At 39.7% G+C, this 27,825-nt stretch overlaps 1 protein-coding gene across 8 annotated transcripts in view; it reads right to left on the reverse strand.

Moving 5' to 3' along the window:
• Nucleotides 1-27,825, reverse strand: part of ENOX1 (ecto-NOX disulfide-thiol exchanger 1) — a 365,454-nt gene that overhangs the window by 200,376 nt on the left and 137,253 nt on the right. Inside the window, exon 1 of one of the 8 annotated variants that reach the window (XM_052664575.1) lies at nt 12,688-12,955. The exons of the other annotated variants lie outside the window; for them this stretch is intronic. The gene's annotated coding sequence lies outside the window, so the exon portion shown is untranslated. Of the gene's footprint in view, nt 1-12,687; nt 12,956-27,825 lie in introns of those variants that run through there. 8 annotated transcript variants of the gene reach the window in all.

Below are 27,825 nucleotides of genomic sequence, written 5' to 3' on the forward strand. Positions count from 1 at the left end.
ATTCTGTTCTGCTGTGTAACTACATCTATACTTGAGCTATAGACTGTTCTTGTTCCTAATTTCCTTTATCCTCTGGTATGCTCCACAGACTGACTCTTAAATTCCCTTTTCATTGCCAAGTTGAGAAGTATACAACAGGAAATTTCAACTGCATATTTACATAGAGAAAAAACTGGATAGCATGGGAGAACCAAAGATAGCTTTGAGTCTTTTGTAGTATGCTCAAAGTCAAGAGTGAAAAAGAAAAACACAAAAATACATGGTATCTAATTGCTAAATATTTATGTAATGCAATCATCATTTATTGAGGGAGAAATTGAAGAAGAGTTTAAATATTTACAACAGAACACAGTATTATTTACTATAGATGGAATTTAGCAATAATTTTGGGGAAAAAGATTGCTGTGACAGATAAAGATTACTTTATGTTATTAGAACTGACAATGGCACATATGAAAACATTCTGCAAAACTAAACAGCTCTTTCTCTGAGTTATCCCTTTCATTCTGGTTCTTCTCCTGCCTGTTTTACTTGTTAATACAATTCCTGAGTGAGTGGTACACAGACCAACATGCATCATTCTGGCCCAAATGTCAAAAGACAGTTCAATAAAGGCTTTCTTTTGTTTTATCAGAAGGAGCATGCCAAAAAGGCAAAAAAGTATCACACTGTTAAGATTCATACCCCCCATCACCTGTGAAAACTGCTCTGGGCTGGAGCAAGCAAGACCTGCAGTGGGCAGTAGATGCTCTCTCATCTCTGGCAACCTGAAGGGCTTCAGTCAGAAATTCATATAATTGTAGAATCATTCAGGAACTTGGCTTATTGATTGAACTTGTAGGTCCGGTTGGTGGTCAGATTTGATGAACTTGAAGGTCTTTCCAGCTAAATGATTCTAAACAAGGACCCTTTGCACCACATCCACGTATCTTCTGAACAGTTCCAGGAATGGGGATTCCACCACTTCCCTGAGAAGCCTGCTCTTGAAGCAATAAGAGAGCACCTACCAGAAGGCAGCTCAATGACACTCAGGGTTTTGAAAGTACAGTCTTTCAACCTTTGTAAGTTTTTCCTGGGATGGGAAAATTTAGGTGAGTGTGCTATTGATCATAAAAGTTACATTACATGTAGAAATTTGGAAAATGAACAAGAGCTACTAGCATGCACTCAGAGTGGCTGCAGGAAATAGCAAACATGCCAATTAGCAGTGGATGCCCACAAAACATCACTTTTGTCCTGTTTAATGGATCTAATTTGTATGAAGTGTATTCAAAACATCACTTAAGGTTATTACCACATCTCTGAAACCATTGCATTCAACTGAATAACTGGAACACTTTATGTACCTTTTATTAATGCATAAACATGATTAACTTGCACTTTACCCATCTGAAATATCAAAACGTTAAAAGAAGCATAAAAACAGAAAATTACTGGACATTTCCTGGTTGCTGCTGAGTGAGATAGGCAGGTGGAATGAACCATGACCAACCTGTGCCCCTTCCCTCCAGTACTAATGCCTCTAATGAAATCTGATGTCAATCAGAAACTCATCAAATTGGTCTGATTATTTGCTATCAGTCTCTTAGAACAACATAACAATCTGAAAATTGAATAGGAAAGAACTGTTTTGCTAAAGGTTGTCCCGGCAAAGTGGCTGCCTTTATTATTTATATTTTGCTTATATGGCTAATTGGCTTTTGGTTGACTACGGGAAGGCTAAATTTAGATCTAACAGAAGGTACATACTGTGCTATACAGCCAACTCCAGCTAAGATTCCAAGCAGAGTAGTTTGAAATATATTATTTTTCCAAAAATGCAGTGTGAGGACAATGTTCAGTTCTTCAACTGAAATTTTTCTTTCCCTTCCTGAAAGTATTTTCCAACACTGTGGTAACAAGAGTTATACTAATTCTCACTGGGCCAGAACAGAGTTCTTGAAGAATTAGCAGCATCAATTCAGGAATTCTACTCCAGATCATTAAAAGAGACAAATATCTGGCTTTCGTGAAAAGCTTAACAAGGAAGGGAAAGAGAAATGATGCAAAAGGAGGGAGGGGAAAATCTGGGAAAAGAAAAAGATTATCTTTCAAACAATTTGATTTAAATGAAAATAAATTAGATTTGATATTAATACTGATGGTGCCATGATATGGCTAAAAGCAAGTCTGCACTATGTTCCAGCCAGAGGGTCCACTATATGTTGTCTCAGTTTCAGTAGGCTTTTAACTGGCCTTTTGGCTGATTACATGCAAATACTCCTTAATTTACAGCTGCTTCTATCCTTAAATATTTTATAATATATGATATACTTGCAACTGTAAGCAAACTGCTCCCCAGCAGGTCACATGGTTTTTCTATTTCTCCATGCAAGTTCTGTTTTAATAATTACTTAGGCATGTTTAAATGATTATGCTGCTCAGTGGCATCAGGCGTGTTCATATAGGATACATTCCAATCCTTTCGAGTTGTGAAAAAGATAAACTTCAGATTCAGTATAACCACAGAAAATATCAACTGGTGTGTCAAGGGAATCCAGGAGCTGAAGAAAAAGCTTCCTGGGAAGAAAAGGGAAGTTGCTTATGTCTAAAAGACATATAAACCCACTTAGAGACTTTTGTATCTCCAAAACCTCAAATTCACATCTGATGTTCTACTGTTCTCTTGTTTTCAGCCTTTCTCTTCTCTTGGTGGCAGGGGGGTTGGAACTAGGTGAGCTTTGAGGACCCTTCCAAACCAAGCAATTTTATGATTCTATGAATGTGGTGAAAGAGCAAGAGTCTTTGTCATTCCAGGCTCATTACAGCAGAAAATCAGCAGCATCTGCTTTCAGGTTGAGTAACACACCTCCAGACCTGCCTTCTAAAGGAACAGTGGTATTTAGACTTGAGAAGGTGTTTATTAAACACTATTTGTACTCTAATGACTGCTTGCTCAGAAGGTTCTGTGGGCCACTGGAGGCTAATGGCAGAAGTAACAGACTGCTTGCAAATGGATTTTGAAGCCTGGTTCTCTCCAAACTGCCCATATGCACTACTAAAGCACTGCACAAATCCTACCCCATACGAGCAGTGAATAGGACCGGTGTGCTTGAAGTCTCGACAACTCCATTCATATCCACAAAAAGAGCACAGAGGATTATTGTTTGTACAGCCAGAGAGATTTGGGGAGATTAAACCTCGTGTCCACAGACAGCATGGCTGCGTTCCCACTGCAGCACACATCCCCTGAATCCTGTCCAAGCATTGCCGCATTGTCTTTACAGCACAGACTTTAGCTTAAAAGTCATCTCCTGGCACTCGCTTTGCAGAATAGCTGGCTGCTTAGCACCCTGTACACCAGATGTTATCTCGCAAACAAAGTGCACAAATGCTTATTTCATTCGCACAATAAAAGAATAATCAGAGTTAGCGCCTAATTCCGTGATTCAAAGTTAATAGTATTTAGGATTTATAAATATTTAGCAGAAGTATGTTAATTTCATGGCTTTACTAAAAAAAAAAATGGCATGGCATGCAGTTCGAGGAATGAAGCAATATGTGTCATAAATAAGCCTAACAAAGAGCATTTAAGTTATTAGAAGTTTTGGCAGAACAACTGCAAAGAAGATTGCAATTGTGAAGCACGTAGGTCATCTGACAAAGGAGACACTGTTACTCAATACAATAACAATACTAGTTTTATGTTCTTTTAAGTATTCCAAAAATAGCTGCCTGAAAGATTCTCCACATTAGAATGTCTATCTCTAATCACAAGGTAGATTTCAAATTATTAGTTAAAAGCATTTAAAAGACCATACATCAGGGAGCACTGCATCTCAGATCCTGCTATGTTCAGTAGACCAGTTATAGAAAAGAAAAATGTGTGACTGTCAATGAAATCAGTAATGTAAATGGGAAGAAACAGCATTGTTGGTAACTGGATACATGGGCAGAATTAACCATTCCTGCACACTGAGAGTGAGAATTATTAAGGCTTTCACTTTGCAGTAATCAGAAGTACCATGGAAGAGGGAGGAATTCTCAGACACCTGTTGGACATAAAGATGACTAGGGCACTTTATTTTCCTTCTTTTTTTTTTTTTAATGCTTTTTCTGTGGATATTTCTATTCCAACTGTGATAGATGTGAAACACTAGGCATTAAAACAACAAAAGGTTAAATTAATCATAAATCATTACACACCATCAATTTATGTATTTATCCTACTCTGTGTATAGAAAATTGAATGAAGCGCCTGGAGATTTTTGGTTGAGCAGACTCAAGTAATGAAAACAATTTCCTAAAATAAAATATAAGTATTGTCAAGAAGTCCAACAAGATTAGTTTCCATCTCAAAAAGACCAGAAAATTGGGTTTCTTCATATCCCCAATCAAATGCACCAATAAGTGAAATTTTGCTTATTGAAACGGAAAAAGAGTACTGAGAGATGTGACAATCCCACAAGCCAAAAAGATTTTATATCATAATCACTGCTGTGACAAAAACGTTAGTGAGATAACTTATATTAACTACATCATCAGCTTCTTCATCATTCCTCAACACTGCATTCATTCAAGACCAATGCACACACTTCTCCCACTAGATCAAATGTCAAAGATCAGTCACTGATTACATCAGTTTACAAGGGCATGCCATGCTCTCAAATTCATGTGCTTTGCTTCCTTACTTTTGGCAGCTTTTCTTTCATTGCAGAAGAATAATATAAAGGAAAAACTGAAACATTCATCCTGTATATAGCTCTTTACATACATTAAAATTCATAGAAGTTCAGAAAACAGGATATACATATCATAGAATCGTAGAATAATAGAATCATAGAATAATAGAATCATAGAATGGCCTGGGTTGAAAAGGACCACAATGATCATCCAGTTTCAACTCCAGTGCTATGTGCAGGGTGGCCAACCACCACACCAGACTGCCCAAAGCCACATCCAGTCTGGCCTTGAATGCCTCCAGGGATATATATCTCTATTTTTTAAGAAAGACTCAATTTGTTAGTCACAATAGTAGAAAAGGGCTGGTAAGAAATGATGTAGACAAGATATTAAAAACAAAACAACAACAACAACAAAACACACAATACATAACAATACATTTCCTTACTTCATGATGTTGGTATAGTATCTTGATGCCAAAACTGCAAAATGTTTCCCATTAAAAAGAAAGATTTTTTTCAACAACCTCATTTCTACTAATGCGTTTAGGGAAATGGCGTCAAGGGAAGAATTTCCATGTGCAGCTTGTATTGTCAGCTGTTTCAAAGGCTCCCAGGGTCCTATGATGTCTAACACAAACCACAATTCCCATGTTGGTCTCGTGAATCAGAAGATGAATGCTACCACACAATAGGACAAGAGGAATTAAAGCCACACTTTTCTACCAGATATCCTCTGTTGTACTGCCATGCGCTTTGATAAATGAATTAAAATTTCTTGGTCTAATTGCCAGAGAACTAGTAACATGTGAAAATAAAGTAATTCCCAGAGAGCAAACAAATAGGGTACAAAAAGATTATTCAGAAGAGATAAGGCTGCAATATAAAACTAATATACATTCCATTCATCTACACTCATTGTTGGAGGGTTTCAGAAAGCTGACAGGGTTAAAATTCCCAACTACCACCTCACAATCACACTGGAAGTCCTTGAAAGATGCAATATGCACACTGATAAGGAAAAATTGGCTTATTTAATCAGGATTTTCAGCACAATCTCTCAAAGTGCCTCAAGAAATCTAAACATCCATAGGCTAAGTAAGTCTTCAAATGAATACAAGTTTAATTTAAAGAAGTGAAGTAAGGACAACAGTGGTGTTTAGGGAAGAATGGTTTTGGAGGATCAAATGTTGAGCATATGTAAATCACTCTGAAAGTAATGCCTTCTATTTATTTCCAGGGAAACTGTAACAGGTACACAGAGCACAATAACGCTATTTGATAGAGCAAATTCTCAGCTATAAAACACTACTTTTCAAAACAGTCATCACAATTATCTATGTGTTTTTGCCAACAATGAACAAGAGCCTGCATACTGCGTTTGTAAAAATCTGTACCAGCGGAAGTGACCCACTATTTTACAGCTCCAGTGGTAGCACTGTTGACAGGAGAACATTGTCCATGCAGTCCATCTTTTGTTGGTCCAAATAGATGGAAGTCAGAAGACATCAAATCTGGACTATATGATAGATGTGGTAGGACAGTTCAGCCATGACTGTCAATACGCTCCACAGTCTTTAAGCTGGAATAGGGCCTGGCATTATTTTACTGCAAGAGAAAGGTTGTCCACTTCACGGGCTGCTATTTTGACTCCAGCTCATAGCGGTGACTCTATGTCTCCTCACCAGTAATGATATGGTCCAGGAAACTGTCACCTTCAGTGTTGGTTCAATAGGTCCTTGAAAAGCTTGCAAATGCTGTTATTTCTCTTCCTGTGTGAGTATTCATGAGACCCACCTGGCATAAACTTTGTGACATCCCAACATTGTCACCATAATTTCCAACACAGTGAAGTTGATATTCAGATCCATACACAATTCTCTGGTCATAACCCTCCAATTAGAGAAGACAACCTGATTGAGGCACTATTCATTTTGTGGTGTGACAGCTGTGCACAGCTGGCTGGAATGTGGCTTGTCTTTACGTCTCTGTCGTCACTGTTGAAACACACTACTCACTATCTGACTGTGTTCATATCCACTGTTTGATCTCCACAGATGTTCAGCAAGCACCAATGAATGTCAGTGGGTGCCATTTTTTTGCATAGAAGAATTCAGTGGCACACCTTTGCTTCATGCTTACTTCCATGTCAGACACCATTCTGTTGGGCTCTGCTGCCACCATCACACAGCAACAAAACGTAGTGGAATATTGGCAGGAAGGTTCAATCTCTACTGCTATACCACCAACATCTGTCTCTGATGTCATGGCCAATATCATAAAATAGGAAGCATTACTTTCAGAGCAGTCCTCATACTTTTTAGTCAAGTTGAAAGGCAGTTACCACTATGATAACAAAACCTGTTGATTATGCTAACTTGCTCTGGACAGTAAAGATGAGGGCAACTGGATAAATAATGCAAAAGGACTTGAAGGTTTGTCAAAACTAGAAATGAGAGCTGGCAGAAGCAGATCTGTGCACTGACACAGTTGCTGGTGAAGATCATACTATCCACAATTCAGGGCTGGTTTTATTTTTTTTTAACTTGGACTCTCCAGTCTGCCCCCTTGGACTGAATGTTTGTCTGTGGACAGAACACTGAAGTTGCACTTCTGGAGCTTATCTTTTTGTTTAATTTTGTCTGAAAAGAGCAGACTATGGGCTCTCAGATCCTCTTCAGTGTGAACAAATTCACAGTAAGTGAAGATGGCCAAGAGATTAGTTTCAAAAGCACTCTCCTGCTCCTACACCCTTGATATATAAGCACTCTGTAATGCTCAAGAACCAAGCAATAAAATAGCAGGTGAAAATGAAAATAGATAAATTTAGAGAGCTGGACATGTGGAAAAAAAAAGTGCCAATAATCATGATTTTACACGGAAGGTGATGAAGTCTGGGCAAATTTAATTTTATCAAAGTTCACATTATCAGTTCCAAATGAAACCTCAGAGTCACAACATTCAGTCCTCTAAACAACTCATCTCAGTGTTCAAGAAAGTAAATTAAATTACTAGGGAAGGAAAAGAAAACTAATAGAAACATCACTCTCTTACTGTAGGAAGATCATCTATATCTCCTGCTTTCTCCACTCTAAAAAGACATGGTAAAATTGAATAAACTGAGAGGAGGATGGCAAGTACACCCAAAGGCATGGAGCAGCTTTCAGGCAGAACATCACCATGCAGAGTGGGGCTTTTCAGCCTGGCAGGTGACAGAGGATGGGATATGATAAACTTTCATGTAATTGTGAGGGGTACTGAGAGGCTGCAAAGCCGCGACTAAATGTTCTATGTATTTCCCAGATGGACAGCTAGGGTATACAGCACAAAACCAGCGTGTGGTAGAATCAGAACTAGCAAAAAAGATGCCCTTATTCACACAGCACATAGTTAAATTGTAAGCCCTTGATACAGAAAGCTGTAATTCCTAAGTTTACAAACACTGAAAAGTTGACTCCATAAGAATGATAACCTGCTAAAGGTTATCGCCCGTGACACACCCAGTCTTTGAGCAATTAACTGTTGCTATATAATGCTTATTTTTCCTTCTTTCCTTCTTTCTTTCTTTCTTTCTTTCTTTCCTTCTTTATTTCTTCCTTTTCTTCTTCCTTTCTTTCTTTCTTCCCTTCTTTATTTCTTCCTTTTCTTCTTCCTTTCTTTCTTTCTTCCCTTCTTTCTCTCTTTCTTTCTTTCTTTCTTTTCAAATAACCACACCTGTCTGTCCTGTTTGTGTACACTTTCCTAGGCACTAATTTCATATAGTTTTGTAATTTCATAATCCAAGGACAGATTACTGGCTTAGGCTACCTTTTGCTCTGACCCAGTATGGCTGCTCTTACATTAGTCAATGGGACTAAGCCACTAAATAAAAGGCAGAAGTTGCCTCTGCAACAGAAAAAAACAACAACAACAACAAAAAAAAACACACACAAAAAAATCCCCACTTGACTCAACAGAATTTTCATTTCCTTTTATTGATTCCAGAACATGGCATTGGAGACTTAAGATTTATAACCCAAATTTGTGTTGGGAAAAGAGCTTACATGTCACAGTTCTACATGAAGATGATGGAAAATTGTAAATGTCACAGAAAACACAGTTTTGGAAGTCTACTGTTGTTGTTCCGTGTTCAGAATTGCATTTTTTCCGTGTTTGTTTTTTTTTTTTTAATTCTTTCTGAATGAATTTCCTAGCAAATGATCATACTTTTAGTATGCTAAGATCAATTTGATTAAAGTTTCATACACGAGATGGAAAAAGAAATATGTCAGTAAAGCATGTCAGTTATTAATGACACACACTAAATTATAGTAGACTGAACACTCTCAGTAGGCTGGAAGATTTGATTGTGGTGTTTTAAGTCTGTCTTACAGAATTGCACATTTTGCCTTTTGGACAATATTTATTATACCTTAGAGAGCACAAACAAATACTTTAGCAGAAACAATCATTTAATAATAGTTACTCTATTTTTTTTTATACAAAGCCCTTCAGAAAGAGTTGGGAAGGCTTCCCTTTTTTGCATCTTCACCTATTCTTGTCTCCTATTGGTAATGATTTTGGGTAAAATTTGCAAAAGTTCAATTTTCCCTGGCTCCTTGAAAAGCACACAGTAATTAATCTAAACTTACCCTGTCTTGGAATGTGCTCATTTAGAGTTTCAAATAAAATATCAATATTAGGTGCCAGCAATGAGCTATTACAAAAAAAAACAAAAACAAAAACAAAAAAAACATTTGGTCCCTCTATTTTGCAAACTGAGATTTTTTCACATTTACAACGGAATCAGAAGGACTAAATGTGCTGGCTGGGTGTCACTAATGATACTAACTATTGCTCCCAGCTGTTTTTCCTTTAAATACAGGACACAGCTGAAATAAGATCTGCATCTGCCACTATTTGGCCTTCCTACATTTGATGGGAAATCTTACATGTCCTAATTAACTGTGACCAATAAAGTAATCACTTTACTCAACAAGTCCCATAGAGAAAAAATGAGCAAAACATAATTAAAAAATGATGACGTTGTCTGGATGAAAGTGATCAGTTGTAGTACAGAGGGGTCTCTTGGCTTTTTTTTTGCACTTTATTTAACTGTTACTATTGACTAAAGTTCTAGTTTCATAGAGTTGTTATGAACAAGCAGTTAATAAGGCAGCTGTCTACGGCTTCAATAGTTCCATGTAAACTAAGCTATTATTTTGGAAGTGATGACATAATTCATGTGGAAAAGGTGATTAATCCATCATATAAATTAGGACTGTGAGTATAAATGCATATAATTCATTTGATCCAATTTTTGTTCCAGATATTGCTACAGCAAATTATTTTTGTTACTTTTTTTTTTTTTTTACTTTTTTTTTTTTGTCTGGAACTTAAAGATTCATAGGAAAAAAAAAATCCACAAAGAAAAAAAAAAAAGGAGAAAAGAAGGGGAAAAAAATGCAAATCAGAAGTGGGATTAGATTATGAGAAGCTACTAAAGCAGCATTATGGGTGGCACACAATATTAGGCCTCAGAGATTTTCCCTGAAGCACAAAATATGGATGTCATCTAACAGGAGGCATTAACAACTAGTTGGCCTCAGATCTCGCCTAGACATAACCACATGCAAGACTAAGTAATGCTCTTGCTGCACTTAGCCCTGCTAGTTCCTGAGGACAGTTGTTACATCTACCTCAGGGATACCAGCAGCCCTCAGTGTCAGGATAAGAAGCAATGAGCACAAACTAGAAGACAGGAGGATCCTCCCTGAGTACCCTGCTCTGGATGCCCCTGCTAGGGCAGGGGCTGAAGCAGGTGGTTTTAGTGGGCCCTGCAAGCCACTCTGTGCTGAGGTTCTGTGACACCACAATTCCTCACTCAATTGACATCATCTGTTTACATCTTAGTCATGGATACCTTCTGAGGCATAAACGTTGCTGCAGCTGTCACTTTAGGCCCCAAAGATCCACAGTGAAGTCCCTAAGTCCCTTACTTACTCCCTGATACTCTCTTTGGGCAGAATCTCTGCAGAAGAATGCACCAGCCCAGCTTGTTGTTGCCTGCATGGGAGAACCAAACTCTTCTTGTATTTATCTCTTCTCTGAAAGAATGGTCAGGCGCTGGAATGGGCTGCCCAGGGAGGTGATTGATTCACTGTCCCTGGAGGTGTTCAATAAATATTTAGATGTTGCTCTGAGGGACGTGGTTAAGGGAGGAAATATTGGTGGTAGTAGATGGACAGTTGGACTGGATGATCTTGGGGTCTTCTCCAACCTTGGTGATTCTACAACTCTATGACTGCACTTATTTTATCTTTAACACTCCTCCTGCCATTGACTTAGCTCAAGGAAAAATGAACTGGGTGCAACCAAATGCTAGCAATGACTCCACATCTGCAATGTAATTGCTCTCACTCAAAAGCAAGAGCTGAGGCATAGTCATAGTCTATACTCAGTTTATAATTAAGAGTATCAGACTGCTCTCCGGCAAAGAAGCAGCTCACCGTTCATAACCATGAATGCAGTCATGACAGCAGGCATGTTGGCAAATTAAAAACAGGTTAGTTTAGAGAAGCCAGCTGCAGTCACATGCAATCAGATTGCAACTGAGAGTTTGTACACCTGGGCTGACCAAGTGTGGGGACATGCAGTGAGGTGCATATAATGCATACATAGATATAGATATAATGATGGCTGTGTGTTAAGTGCTGAGACATCTGCTGCTCCTCACATTACAGGGTGAGATATATACAAAAATGACAGTGCTATTCATTTCTGTGACCTAAAATGCTCCACAGAGAGACAGACTCATATTCTAAACTTTGCAACAACCCAGCGTATTCAAGCAAACTAGAAATCCCATATCATCCATGCTTCCTTACCAGAATTACACTCTCCTATGAAACAAAAAGAGGCCCCCAGAAGAAGTAAATTAAAAGTCTTAATGCACCTCTTTCAAATAGCAAATCCTGTACTTATTTTGAGGATGGAAACAGTATCTCAGGCCCAGTCAAAACTGATGTATGAAAAAAGAAAAAGCTCTTTGAACACAAATGTTGCCCCAGCTTTTGCCAACTATCCAGTTCCAGAGAATTTACTGCTAATACGCACGAGTTCTTAAATACACTTGCTATTTAAATTTCACAAAAAACGGATTTGGAGTTTTGTGCACATCAAAAGAGCTATAACAAAGAAACAGGAGACTGAATTTATGATTAGGAAAAGCAGACACATTCATTTTCTTTTCCAAAGCAAAGCACCATAACAAAACCACACTCTGGCTGCTGAAGTTACTCAGTGATGGAGAATTTAGATTAGCATGCAAACAAGAAAGTGTTTGACTACATAAAAGATAACCTGAACGCCAGGACTATATTTTATGCAGAAACTAGTTATAAAAATGCTGCATGAACGATCCCCATAGGGATAATTTAAGGAAAATAATCTGAGATATTTACGTACCTGACAAATATTCAGGACTATGGGAGATTTCGCTGTTTATATGCCCATCATCTAAGCCTACAGTGTTTGGCTGGGATAGCCAAGGTCACACTGACCACAGCAACTAGCCCTGGCTCTGGGAGAAGCCCAGCCATGTGAGAAAGGCTGATCAGCCCAGGTGGAATATCACACCATAGCCTCAGAGCACCAGGGTTCCTGTGTTCACACTGCTCAGGTGTTACTGCAGTCTGCCAGACAGACAAATCCTGGGTGTTAACACCAGCAGGACAGCTGAGCTCTAGACCATGTTTATTAACATGCCATCTGAGCAACACTTGACAAGCTCACTGCAAATTGTTCACAGCCCAAAGGCTGCATGCGTCTTCTCTGCCTTCCCATTTTGTGCCTCCCTGCAACCTCACCAGCCTCCCTGCTCACCTCCCATTGCACATCCTTCCTTGCTTCTACGTCCTCAGCCCACAGCTCCTGCAGACAACACAGAATACGCAGCAGAGCTGGAAGCTGCTACTTCCTATCAAAAGCACCACACATATGAGAGTGGTGTATGTTGACCCTGTGCCTGTTCATTTTATTTTCTTACCTCATATTGCCAGCAAGATGTTTTTCTTATGTTTTGGGCAGCAGCACTTAACACTGGATAATCAGCAAGAGAGTCACATTGAAAAAGCTCATAAGCCACATGTGTTTTGCAAGCTGGAGTTTGGTCACTGTCGTCACAAAATGAAAACAGAACAGGTGTAGAAAAAGGCTACAAAAATCAGTTTGGAAAGAAGCTTTCTTTTTTCTTTTTTTTTCTTGAAGGGAGATTAGAGAAGCTTAGATTGTTTAGTCTAGCAAAATGAAGAAGAACAGCTGAGAGGAAGGTAAGGGAGGATATGTTTGCTCTCTATTAATTATTAATTAATACTCTATTAATTATTAATAAAGAACTATTCAAGATAAAAGGTAATGGTGTCACAAAACAAATGGATAAAGGTTGTTCGTGAATCTATTTAAGCTAGGAATGCAAATAGAGTTCCTAACCATTAATTGAGTTTGGAAACAGCTTTCCAGTGGGAAAAGTGGAACTTAAAAGCCTCAAAGACTTCTAAGAGGAAACCTATATGAAGAGGCTGGATGTCTCTGAATGCCACATACCAAGCAACGGTTCAAGCTTTGTATCCCAAATCTGATCGCCTTTCATCTCCTGGCTAGGGAGAGATGCAAAACTGTCTGTAATGTCCTTTCCTAAACCTGGTGAAAAGGACACGTTCGAGCATTTGCTTTTCTAAACAGAGGTATGAAAAAACACCTTTTTTTTTTTTTTTTTTTTTTTTTTTTTTTTGGTATGAATTTTGTTAATGATTCATTATTTGCATTTAATAAGATGAAATCCACTTTAACAGTACTTTGAATGAGACCTCTAAGAGGTCATCTCACTCATCGTCAGATGGCTATGCCATTTCATGGCTACCACTCTGGCTTGGCTTTGAACCATTTCACTCTGAAGCTTATTTTTAATATCTTCAATAGTGCAGTTCTCCTAATATCCACCTTAAATACATGGAGCCCTCACCAGAGGCATAGAAATAGAGATGTGATTATCATAGCAGTGGAGGATGTTCTAAATACGGTTTTCAAGAAGAAACTGTTTAAATCTGAACTGTAGTACCACAATGACAAGCTTGTCTTTTAAGCACTATTGTGGTCAATGCTTTGTCATAAATACACAACTGATACCTGCAATACAGAAGTGACATTTAAAACACACAAAAAAAACCACGTTCATCACAAAATGTTGCTTCCTGATATGAGTCATCCAACATGAAATCAAAGATTTATTTCCAATCTTGGGTCAAATACCCTGGGGTATATCATCACATCAAAATACAGTTCTGCTACGCTCCACTGGAATGGTCTTCATCTGTATTTAATTTCTGCATAAGAAAAAGTAGAGAAGTCAAGCATAGAAGGGTGAAGTACACCAGAAAGATCAAAAAAGAGGTAAGAAAGAAAAGTTTTCACTACTAATTTTAAAGTAGAATGCAGTGAAAATAAATGTGTGCACAGACACAGAGGAAATGGACTGTGATAGTTTGACGAACGTAGAAAATCTTTAAGGACTGAATCTTGGACTTAATCCCATTTAGAAAAAGAACATATTTCTGTCTAATAGCAGTTTCATAAACCTCTTAGAAGTTTTAGCAGTGTTCCAGTGAGAAAAGAATCCGCCGAATGAGCCAATATGTGGCATTTATTTGACAGCATTATCAAAAGGCTCATGTACTCAGGGAGTCTTGCAATTGTAACTTCTCCAACCCCAGCAAGCGGTTCTTTACAAAGAGGGCTGAGGGGCACCACTTCACAGACAAGAATGATTTGCCCACATCCCCCTTCAATCTCATTTGCTTTCTGGTTCAGCAGATAGCTACAAATCATACACAAAACATAAAAGTGATAAGGAAGCTCCACAAACAAACCCCAATTTCTCAGGTTAGCTGTGATGATCCCTTGCTTTTCCATTTTTAGGACTTAAATTCACTTCAGTTGTGCAACATCCAAGTCAGCTGAGTTGACAAAAGAAATTCCATGTTTTTCTCTGCAAAAAATGGGTTCTCCTGTATTTTCTTTGGTTACAGGCATATGAAAGTACTTATACAGGTTCACCAGCAGAGATCTGCAAGATATGAATCTCCTCTGGGAAGGCAGCTCTGCAAGACTCTTCAGCTACTACACTGCCTGGTGTCCAGCAATTTCAACTGCTGTAACTGGAGGTTTAATGGATAACATCAGTTATACCCCTCTTCCCCTTCCCCAGAAAGAAAATGGGAAAACTACTTCAGTTTCTCAATTTTCAAGAGAGATTACATTTTTATTTACATTTGTTCTGTGTATAGGCCCAACACAAGTATTATCTGCTATAAATAAGGCAAAACCAACCCTTGCTTCTAAAGCAGCATTGCTGTAGTGGGATTTCAGACTGAAAAAGATGACGGGTGTATTTACAAAATGAATGCAGCAAGTTGCTAAACTCTGCTTACAGACCTGCTCCCTCTAGAAACCACAGATGCATATTGAGATGGACAGATTCGGCAGGCGGGATAGCAACCCAGCAGTCTGCAGAGCCTTCCTGTATTATATCAATTGTATTTACATGGACAGTCCAGTGAAGCATGTTAGACTAAATGTCTTAACTGTTTCAGTACCTGTCTCTGTTGAAATTTGTTTCCTTGCTACAAAGAAGTGGGTTTTTCATCTTGTGAAGAAAATTGATGTAATTAAAACAGCTCTATTCCAATAGCAGGGGATGTGCAACTGATTGCTGGGACCGTCGATTGATTTTGTCTGTTTGTTTGTCTTAATTATCTTCCTTCAGATGCCTGATTGTGATTTAAAGTCAAGGTTCTCAGAAATTAATGGGATGATCATGTGCTGCCCTCACTTAGAAAGCTATCAGCACTGAATGAATTGTGAAACAAAAAAGAAAAGAGGAGAAAACTGGGTAGTTGCATGGATAAAAACAGAGCTGATCCTGACCCAATTTGCCAGGTTAGGGTCTAACCACAAATGAAAAGAACCATTTAGCCACCTGCCAGATATTTCTGAGAGACTGTATAAAAAAATGACTGCTCTCCCTTATTTACTAAACCATAAGTTCAAATAAAATACTCTGAATCCTGAAGAGTTTCCAGTCAGGATCAAATGTAATTTCACACTGGCCACTGTTTGTTTTTAAAGGACTAAATATCAAAGTAATTTCAGGAACTCTGCTGGAAAATGGGATTTATAATGAAAAATATTTGCTGACCCATAGAGAAATGAAAGCGTGGCTTGTGCTCCCATTTTTCTTTCATGTTACTTGACAAATTGACATACCATTGTTAATTATAGGCACTGAACATCCCATGATTACGCATAAAATATTCCAGCTGATTGGAGCACAAGTCCAATAGCATTTGCAAGAAATTAAGTAGCATTCTTACAGATACTGAAGGTTATGAATTTTGAATCATGATATAATTAAATTTCTGAAGTAGATATTCAAAATGCTCCTAGTTTTTACTTAGCATTTAACCGTACTACAACCAAAGAGGGTTCCCTGGATAAATGTTTTGAACACAGACTTCAACAGCCACTGTGTGGCACAAATCTGCAGATTAATGAAAGTATTTCAAAAGAGTATAGTCGTCAATACTTATTTATGTGGGGCATTTTTGATTTTTCCACTAAGATGAAGAAAACAGGAAAATAAGTTTCACTTTGGAAGTGAATGGGAGAATACGAATATATTTTGGGTGAATCCAAGGACACATAAAGATATACAATTCTTACTATAATCTTAAATGAAATGTGTCTGTTGAAATTAAAATTGAAAATAGGAAAAGAAAATATGAACTTGTCAGAGTTTACATTTTCATTCTGCATATGACATTTCTGTCAAATGTGGCACACTGGCACTGAGGGACATGGCTAGTGGGCATGGTGGTGATGGGCTGATGGTTGGATTACATGTTCTTAGAGACATTTTCCAATCTTAATGATTCCATGGTTCTATGATTCTATGAAATAATAGGAACACACACTGTGTTTTCATGTGTTAATATTAAACAATGCATATTATGAATCCATATATCTCAGCTCTGGAAGTTGTTCCTTCAGGCAAAATCACTTCTTTGGCAAAGAAATATGAACATGAAATAGAATGGCTCAGCCAGACATTACCAGGCACACAAGATAGTACCCTGGGAAGTCATGGGAATGCCTTGGGAAGTCATTTGAAACTCAGCTTCTCTAGTTCCTTAGTGAAGACCCTGGGATAATACATGGCCCATTCCATAAGGCAGAAGGTCAAATTCGCCAGAGGTCACCAAACCCTTTAGGTATGAAAAGTATGAATGAAGATAATCACTCTCCCTCCAGAAATGTGCAACCCAGCTTGTTTGCCTGGTATTGCTCAGCTCTTAGCAGTGACTCAGCTGACAAAACAGTTCCAAAGAGAACAAATACAGATAAGCTGTTCAACAGTAAAGCGTCTTATATTCAGTGCAATACATGTTTCTAGTGCAAGCTGGAGATATAATTCAAAAGTGCTAAGATAAACTCTCTCACAAACATTTTAATATTCCTGTGCAGATAATCTCCCTGTGGATCCCTCCGCCCTGAGGCAGCTGCAAAAGATTCCATCCAGGTTCCCTGCGCATTGTGCCGAGCGCTGGCCATGGCTCTGCCCAGCAACAGCCCCAGTGGCCTTGTCCTGCTGAAGCACGGAGTTGTCAGCTTGCACAGGGAGATGCCAGGACACAGGGAGCTTGTTAGAATTGCTGGAAATGTTCCAAAACAAGTTGTGCAGTCACCAATGTTCCTCTGCTGCAGACTGATGTTCTTCCACGGAGGTTTCATCACGGTCACATTATCAATAAAGTGTTTTCCCTGCTCTGCATCACATTCTCAGGTGCTCAGTACTCACAAACATGGCTGAGTTTTCAAAAGAATTCAGTTTGCATTCCCTTGTTGCATTTTTTTCAAATGAAAGTAGCATCTTTCAGCAACGCGGAGCTCCCCACAGCTCCCTCATCAATATTTATACAAGAACTTCTGGATAGCTTAACCTTCTCTGCCGTATCCTTTTGAAACCCCTGGGTGTACACTCAGGGCTTGGGGTGGAATCTGAACCTTTCTGAAAAATGGCTCCTGCTGTGACCTCCAGGCATATTTGAAAACAGTCAGGTAATCAGATATCTCCCCGCTGAAGTCAGTGAAAGCACAGCCATTTATTTCAGAGGAGGTAAGATACAGAAAGTAATGAGTGTTTGGGATGAAAGAAAAAGAAATTCTGCTTTCCAAAGAGTTTCAGTTGAGCAAACTGTAGTATTTTAACTCTTAACAACCCCTGTTGACATACAGTGTAAAGGACTGGATACATCATAGAGAAGACTCAGAGGTATCTCATCAATGCCTGTAAATCCCCGAGGGACGGTGCCGAAGGCTGGAGCCAGGCTCTATCATTGGTGCCCAGTGCCAGGACCAGAGGCCATGGGCACAAACTGGAGCACAGGAGGTTCCCTCTGAATATCAGGAGCCCTTCAACGCTGTGCAGTGATGGAGCACTGGCACAGGCTGCACAGAGGCTGTGGGGTCTCCTCCTTGGGGATCTCCCAGAGCCACCTGGACATGGCCCTGGGCACCCTGCTCTGGGTGTCCCTGCTGGGGAAGGGACTGGAGCAGAGGGACCCAGAGGGCCCTGACAACCCCAGCCATAAGTGATCCATGTTAGTCTATGTTGTTTATATGTAGTATCCTAGGAATCTCTACAGAACATAAGTAATTCTTAGTAATTCACAGTAATTCAATTAATGCTCAGAAAGGGAGCACCGGAGGGAGAATGTGCAAAATGCACACAATCTGGGAGGAGAGAGGAAGGAAGAAGAGCTTCCATGCTTGGCAGTGGCTTGGCAAAGAATGGAAAGAAGGAAGAAAAGAGCAAGGATGCGTGAAAAGTGGTTAAATGTAACAAATATGGAAGAAATCAGACATATGACTGAATATCAGCACAATGCTTTCAGTCAGTAGTTCAAAAAAACTACATCGTGTTAATTTTTTCACTTTTTTTCTACTTAAGAACTTTGAATGACTAAAACCAACAAGCTTAGAAAAGCACTTATTCAGACTGCAGTCAGTTAAGATCACTGTATGGCTCAGCCACGAGGGGCCACAAAGGCAAGTGTTAATGAAAGGTTTGCAAAACGCAGCATCAACTTGTGAGAGCCGGTTCAGAAGAAACTGTACTCAGGACCAACACAGACACGGCGAAAAACCGTCCACTCTGTCCTGCATCAACAGGAATTAGTTTCTATCATCAGTTTAATCCATGGAGGTTACTTTTTTAGAGTTAGATGCATTCAAGGTTAGGCTGGATGTGGCTCTGGGCAGCCTGGTCTAGTGATTGGCGACCCTGACCATGGCAGGGGCTTGAAACTAGATGACCATTGTGCTCTTTTTCAACCCAGGCCATTCTATGATTCTATGATTCTGTGATTCCATGATATTTAAATCTTCAGCTATTTTTAAATGCGTGTACACAGTTGAAGGAATTCTTAGCATGAAATACAAATATTTATAAACAGAAGTCAAGCCGTCTCCATGTCTCAACTCATTTTTCACTGCAATTTTTACAAACCATGAGAAACATTTTATCTATTTGTAGAAAAATCAGATTTCATTTTATTTTTCTGTTGCCAATTCAACATAATTTTATTCCCCCTAATCCTGGAAGGCTGGGATGAGACCAAATCCGTCATTTCTCCACTTACACTGAGAATAAAGAAAAAAAGCCTTAAAATTTCACCAATCCTCAGCCCATTTCCAAGGATAAATGTCTGTGAAGCCAATGTAATATGAGTGTTCTACTAATTTGGAGCTTGCAGAGCCCTCTCCCCCCAGTTAGTTAACAGAGTGTTTCAGCACCAGCCTGCATGGAGACCCTCAGGGTGTGAGGCCAAGGAGAAGATCCCTTTTTACACAACCCCCCTGGTCAGTTATGTAGACATGAGAGAAATAATTGCTTTGTGCGCAGAGGAAATCTCAGCAAATTGAAACTGAAATAGATGAAGCACAAGGGGGAAAAATCCAACCTTTAAAGATGAGAATTTCACTTTTCTCTCCAACCTCTGGGGTAAAATATCTCACAATGTGTTCCTCTTTACATTCTAGTCAGTTTCTCCCTATAGTTAACTACCTCCTGCATCTCATAGAATCACAGAATAATAGAATGGCCTGGGTTGAAAAAAACCACAGTGATCATCTAGTTTCAACCCCCTGCTATGTGCAGGGTCACCAACCAGCAGACCAGGCTGCCCAGAGCCACATCCAGCCTGGCCTTTAATGCCTCCGGGGATGGGGCATCCACAGCCTCCTCAGGCAACCTGCTCCTGTGCATCACCACTTTCTTTGTGAAAAACTCGTGCATTCATTTCCTCTGGTTGGTGCCCAGCCAACCTGCCCAGCTTGTCTCAAACACACATGCATCACTGTAGGATCCACATGGGAAGCAGCATTTACAAAAGGCACAATGAAAATGTCTGCAAGTGCTACATGCAGTGGAATTATGGCCACTAGAAAGATAAAGGGGGGGAAAAAAAAAACAGGATATGAGTAAAATCTGTTGGTATGGTCGCCCTAAGGATCTGCATGTCTGAGCATGAGAATCCACAATATATAACAGACAAAGAATAGACACACAGTGAGAAGAAAAGGAAATGAGACTTGAAAGATAACATTTTAAAATAAATTGCTCCTTCTTAGATCCGAATTAAACCCAGATGATCACTTTAAGTTAGTATCACAACACTGCAGAAAAAATGATTCATGCTTTAATTGCCATAATATTATCATTTACAAAAACTACAGACGAATGGTAAATCGGATTTTGTGTACATCCTGAACAAGCCAATTAGTACACAGCCTATCTCCTGCAATCACTCTCTAGCCGATTGCTTCCCATAACTTTTTTCATAAAAATCGTCTGCACTCATGCTTCTTAATGAAGCAGGTAACTAGTTTTGCATTCCCGTAATTTGGTTCCTTCAGCTAGAAAAGTCTACACATTTCAGATCACCCCATCTTCTACTGATTTACTTCCATGCAAATCAAAATATAAATTTTCCTAAATCATGTTCAGCGCCAGGAGAATAGGCACTTAATATGCACATGACATTTAGACATGAGTAAAAAGCATAATGCTGTTTACAGACACTATCAATAAAACCCTCTTGCTTTTAACTTTAAAACTGCTGTAAAGCTTGATCACTGCACCTGTGAGCGTATCTGCTGACTGGGACTGCGACACCCATCATAGCTATTGTCTGAATAATCAACTTTCTCCCTATATTTGTCCAAAAGAAGAGAAATACGTTTGTTTTGAGTGGTTTGCTAATCTCTTCCAGTTTGCTTCCCATTCCCCATACCTTTAAAAGTGAAAATCTGTGGCTGGAACTGTTTCTGAAATTCTAAAAAGATCCCATGGAAGTCTCATAGAAAATATATTTTGATTTTTTTCAAATTAATTTCCTCCAGAGATCTCTAAATCCAATTCAGCTTGGGGAGAGAAGTCAGTAGTACATATCCAATTAAAAGAGCAAAAACAATATGTGTTGAATATTTGGATGTATGTGATTAAAGTCCACGAGAAACTCAGCAGTCAAATTTGTTTATTTATGGATTCACATGTCAAATGCTGAAAAACAAACAGCACTGCAGAAATCGTGATCTGTTCACAGATAAATGACAAAGAAATGGGGCCAACCTAATAAATTATTTCTTCACTGCATATAATTCACCCTATTCTACTGTGTCCTCAAGCAAATATCCCATTGCTTTCAGTCCACAGAACAGCTGTTGAACTGCCTCCTGGCTGTTTGCAGGAAGTTTGTTTAAATGAGGAGTGAGAAATAAGAATAAATTTCAAAACAAGAGACAACAACTGTAAGTACTCTGCTCTTTAAAGAATCCTGGGCTCATTTTAATAAACTACAATAAATCACTTTTTCTTTGCTTGGTGAATCTTCAATTCATGAAGTGCCCCATTTAGCATTATTATTAAAACAGACTTCTTGGCTTTTAATTGGTTTCCTTATCAGCCCCAGAAAAAAAAAAAAAAACATTTTCTTAATAAACTGGGAATGGACTAACTCATTTTGCTAATTTCAAATCCACGCTGTGCAGAGTAGAACTCAGATGTAATTTGGCTTCTTCCAGCCTAGGAGGGAAACATAAGAGAAGGAAAAATAAATGAAAAATGGGGAGAAAAAAGAAGAAGATGAAGGAGAAGCTATTAGTAAATGATTCTTACCAGAAATACAATACTGTATTTTGGGGACAAAGCTGTGCCAAGTTCTTCATCCACAAGAATGTCTTCTGGACATTCTTCTGTGATACATGTGGTATTGTGGCTGGGTTCCTAGAAGATGCAAGACTACAAGCACAGCTGGGGCTGTGTGGGCAGCTTCTCAGATGGAAACACAGATGAAACCCCACAGAGGAGGGACAGGAGAGGCAGGGGAGATTTACTATTGCTCTCCTCCTGCTCTCCTCTGCCTCGCACCATCTGCTTAGCAGAAGCTGTATTCTCTGATGCGCTGGAGGGTCAGAAGGGTCATTTGGGCAGATTGGGGTGCTTCTTGGCAGGGAGGATGCTTTACTCTTTTCACTTGGGTCAAATTCACCTTTCCTGTCTGCACTCTGCCACAGGGATAAATACAGCCAGAAGTAAATGCATTGACCAGATGCCAGCGGATTCTTTCTGGAGACTGAGAGCTTGGTGCTTACCAGCTCTGGTTGTGTACCTTCAATCCCACAGCTGCTCTCAGCACTTTGGGGAAAAACTGGTCAGCAGAACCACAGGGATACAGGTTTTCCTCTTTCTTAAGCCTTACCTCTTGTTATTCAAGCCTGTCAGCAGGATGTGTACCTGCACTCATGCTCAGGCTCTGTGCAATCAGCTGCATAATGGCCAATCCCTGCTTTCAAAGTCTCACTGATTGACGCATTATCTCGGGCCAACCCTCCAGGATTTTACTGGGAGAGGACAGCAGCAGGGAACAGAGCTTGCTGTATGTCATTTTCTAAAGCCACTACAAGTGCCAGAACACAGCGGTGTGTCTGGGCTCCAAGCAAGCCATGAACAGACCCCGAATGCGTCAGGTGTACGAGCTGCAATTCTGTAAACCTGGACTCTTAGGACACCCCCTGTATTGCCCAAGCATGATGATAAATGGCTTTCTCTGCAGCAATTATTCTTGACCTTTTCATTCATTCAGAAAATAGCATCAAAGTATAACAGGTTTCTAAACACGCAGGAAGGTTCCCACTTCGCCTCTCTTCTTCCCTGCACTGCAGGGTTTTAAAGCATCTACACAGGACTAGATGGCCTTTGTTAACAGAGTTGGAGGGCTCTTGTTAACGTAGTTAGATTTTTACCCATTAATTTCAAGTCTTTTTTGGAAAGTAAGGTGTACAGGCTTCACTCCTCATGTATTCAACCAGCTAAAGACCAAAGTCCACTGAGTTCCTTGGATATTAAGGAAATCTGTGATGCTTCTACACATCCTATAAGATTTTCAATAAATCATAGAATCATAGAACCACAGAATCACTACTGTTGGAAAAGACCTCTAAGATCATCCAGTCCAACCATCCAGTACTGCCCACTAACCATGTCCATCAGTCCCACATCTACAGGTTTCTTGAACACCCCAGGGACATTGATTCCTCTACCTCCCTGGGCAGCCTGTTCCAAAAATACCTAAAAAATCAGGCTAATTATTAATGAGAACTTTTCAAGCTCTCTACATTTCAGTATACTTCACTGTATGAGGGTAGGCTCAGGAAATAAGGACTCTTGGATTCTAGCAGTTCTCTGGGTTTTGCAGTTTCTTTTCACAAGGCTTGGCTTTCAATGCTTATAATAATCTCCTTCTGCTTTGAAATCAGCACCTGTCTGGGGAAACATACACTGTCAACTTTACTCAGAGAGCCTGCCTTAGGCTCATCTTCTTTCAAAAGAAGCCAACTTTTCTGGGAAGTCAGATTTCTGCCCTTACAGTGAAACCTGGAGGAGAGGTGGGATAGAGGGGGGGAGGTGTAAAAAGCTATTTCTTTTTCTCAGAGGTGACCTACATCTGCTTCCTCCTCCATCTCTGGTCTCTGCACTAATAAAAGGAGCACAGGCCATGCAGCATGGATTAGGTACCAGGCTGTCCTACCAGGAGCAATGGAGAGGACTCACACAGCACTGGTATTTGAGGTGCAGACACACAGACTGACCATATCACGCCCTGCCAGAGGACAAGCAATGAAACAGTGTAATTTCAAGATACTTTGGAGCTCAGTTCCAGCAGACACCCATTCATCCTCCAAAGAGTTTCAGAGCAGAGGTAATGCATGGCTCCCAGATGGACTGAGAATATTGTGGCCTATCTAGGAGCTTTACCCAGTATTTCCATCCTTCCCTATTTAAAAAAAAAAAAAAAAATTAAAACCAACCGAAGCATCAAAAGTAGTACAATAAACATTAATTTCACCAGAGCAGCAGAGCAAATAAATTACAGCAAATAAATTAATCCAGTCACCAAAGTGTGTGCATGTGTAGGCCAAATACATACACTTGCTTTTCCTAGCTTGCTCAGACTCAAAGCTAAATGAAATAGCATAGGACAAGGCTAACAGAATGAAATTAAATTTTTCCCTGACATGTAGAACTGCCAGACTTTTCAAGACGCATAATACCAGTTGGTGACATCTGACTCTTATATTTGGAATGATATATTGCAAAGAATTCATCAGATTTCATCCTGCGTTTGGTTTGGGATTTTTTATTTTTTATTTTTTTTAAGACTTAGGGCAAAACCAAATGCTGCTGAGTCTTAGCTTTAAAAAATGAAAATGTCAAGGTTGAGAGTGAAGGCCACGTCTGATACCAAAGTTTCAGAGCTATAGGGGAAACAAGAAACGTAAAAAGAAATGTAGAAAAATACCTGGAAGCAGAAGCCCCTGGCACCTTCTCCCCTCCCCAGAGAAGCTGAGGAGGCAGGGGCAGTCTCCTTGCTTTCAAAGCAGAAAGCCCTGCATCAGATACCTGTGAATTTTGTCATAATCCATTTATGCAATCAGCTGAACCTGCATAGTTCTGTGATTAGGAATGGCTCTAATTGCCTGCTTCTTACAGGACAAACACTTTGCTAAGAGTTAATGAGAAAACCAATTTAGTCGCTTTTTCTTGGCCTCTACTATTCACCAACATGCACCTGTAACAGAGAAATGCGTCATGGATAAAGAACTGGACAGTCAGTGGATGCAGTTACCATCTCATATTGCAGGGAGTGTTCCTACACACATGTTAACATGTGGCTGAGCAGTAATACAAAACATGTACTGCACCACCTTCAGTGGACTGAAACATGCAGCCTGACAAATTTTCTGTTACCAGGACTAAGGTCAGAAACATGAAATCAGGGAAACCGGTTTATTCAAGGCACTAGCCTTAAGACCAGATGACATCTGTGATCACACCCACCCTGCAAACAACTTCTCCCTAAGTCATCAACAAATGCTACTAGTGTCACAGCAAATTAATTCAAGTCTAAATGTCAAGGGCGACATTTCTCGCACTGCTGCATCCCTGTGCTCCCTCTGATTTTGTCTACTTGTTCACTTCAAAAGGTATTGGAGCACAAGCTTTACTAGGCTCCCTAGAAACTGCACTTGAAGTAGCAAGGTTAAAGCAAAGTTTTCAGGCTCTTGTGAAAAATAATTCATGGTAGATGTACTGAAGAATTTCTAAATGGTGGCAGATGATTGTCCCCATGAGTAATCTGCTGTTTTGTATTTCTGAAGCTTCTACCTTCATAAAAATCTTCATGTTCAGCAAGTGTGTCACATACATGCCAAAGGATGTGAACTAAACCTGTTCCTGTGCCGCTGCAAGTAAAAAAAGAGTATTAACCCCATGGCTGTGTTTATGACTTGCTGTAAGGTAGCGTTGCTCCTTAACAGGTGCAGCTTCTCCCTCTCAGAGGAGGACTCTGAATCCCTGCCCTTCAGCTGGCATGGTGGTTAACTACAGTGAGCATCTGCTGGGACAGCATGCTGTGATATACCCTACTGCTTCTTCCTGCCTCCCAGTCTCATGTCCTTCAGGACTGTGACTGGTGTTTTCCACCTCTGACAATATTTTTTAGTTGATCTTATTGTTTGGAGAGAAAATGTTGCTTGGGTTTTGCTTTTTTAATTTACTGCACAAATTCTGTTTTCTTCTGGAATTTTTTAACATCTCTATTTTTTATTTTTATTTTTTACTTTTATTCAGCCACACCTGTGACTTCAGCAACAGGAAAAAGAAAGGGAAGGTGTAGCAAGCTGAAATGAGATCTGAGGATCTGCCAAGCCATAGACATTGGAAACTGCAACCATTCATGTACGCACAGGCAAAAGAGCCCAAAGGAAAAAAAAATACACATAAAGGAACAATTTCTTAGAGCTTTAGAAGCATTTCTTCCCCCCAAAGAATTATATCTCGAGATCACAAGCAAAGGAGAAGTGAAATCCAGTGGCAGCAACACCTGAACCCTAATGGACCATCTGAGAATAGCTAGCCCACATCAAAGCCCTGCGTCTCCACTCCTGCTGATGGCTGAGCTGTCTGAAGCAAACCTTCAGCATCCTAAGATGCACCCGAGCCCTGCCTGCTCTGTGGATGTACTTTTTGCAGATTCCTTCCAATTATCGTCTCTCAGGCGCACCTCTCACTCTCAGCCCTACTTTTAAATTCTTATCTAGGATTTCATCAGCTCATGTCTCAATTACTGCAACATCCTTTTTCTGTCCACTGACAAATTCAGTCCTGTCCTGATGGTATATTGATCCACAAGGCTGCTGCAGAGATCGTTCCCTAGTCTCACACTTCACTGTCATTTTGTTAATCTTCAAACTCCTTTTCTTGTTATATCAAACAAACAACCAGTCTTCACTTTCAAGGATTCTTTCACCTTATTCAGCATCAAAAGGTCATCTCACACATCTGAACAGTCCACAGTTCTTGTGTCCACTGATCACCTACCAATATTTCCATGACGTGTCTTTATAGTGTCTCTGAGAATTGACTCTTCATCTGTGAGATAGCCTTTGCAAAATTGTAATATTTCTTTATTGCAACCCTTCAACACTCTTCAGAAGTACCTTCTGGCCAAAAGAAATCTTGAAAATTGTCATGCTACAGGTGGGCTCAAGTGGCTGTTTGTGGCATCCTTCTCCTAAGGATAATTACACGAGGAAGAAGATGCTATGCCATAAGAAACTTCCAGAAACATCAGACAAAGCCTCTGCCCAAAGTAACAAAGACCAAGTTAAGGTATTGCTAATTTAAAATCAGCTCCTTGTAAGTCTTTCATGTGGATACCAACTTTTCTTCCCTATGCAGCACTTGCCAGAATCATTTCTTTGTCTATGACAGACACCCTGCAACAGTGCAGCAGACAACTTCCAACAGGTCTCTGATGAATTGTCACACAAGAACCTAATAAAGAATCTAATAAGCCATGGCTGACTGAAGCATAGTGTCATAGATGAAAAATGGCCATGAGACAGAGTAAAGGAATCATGTTTAATCACTAGCTTCCACCTTGGAGAGAAAGGAAAAAAAAAGAAAAGAAAAAAAAAAAAAAGAGTTCACAGTTCTTTGAGATTTCCTCCTGTCTTATGGCATTCCATAAATATACTACAGGACTGAAAAGCGTGTGTGTGATGAGAACTGTAAGATAATGAAAGCTGCTGGGAAGTTATTTTTATCATCTGAGAGGTTTGTGAGAGACTTTAGAGAGACCTAAACTAAGCTAACACTATAAAAAAAGAAACGTCAGTGCTAGTAAATGGCAAATAATACATACTGGAGGACACTGCGGAAGTGCCAGCACACATCACATAGCATTAAGTGTGTCAGCTTTCAGATCAGGGAAAGTGCTTTTTCTCTCCTGTGCAGCCCAGATGAGACCACATCTAGAATGATGTGCCCAGTTTTGCACCTCCCAGTACAAGGAAAGATATTGAGAAGCTGGAGGGAAACCAGAGGAGACTATGAGCTGTTGCAAATGGCACATAAGCAGAGCTGGATTCGACTAGGAGTGAAGCTAGACCCCTCTTTGAGTGTGCAGTGAAAGGAAAAGAGTCAGCAGTGATAAGTTGTGCCACT

The sequence above is a fragment of the Tympanuchus pallidicinctus genome, unplaced genomic scaffold (genome assembly GCF_026119805.1).
Source record: "Tympanuchus pallidicinctus isolate F22 unplaced genomic scaffold, pur_lepc_1.0 scaffold6, whole genome shotgun sequence".
NCBI lineage: Eukaryota > Metazoa > Chordata > Aves > Galliformes > Phasianidae > Tympanuchus > Tympanuchus pallidicinctus.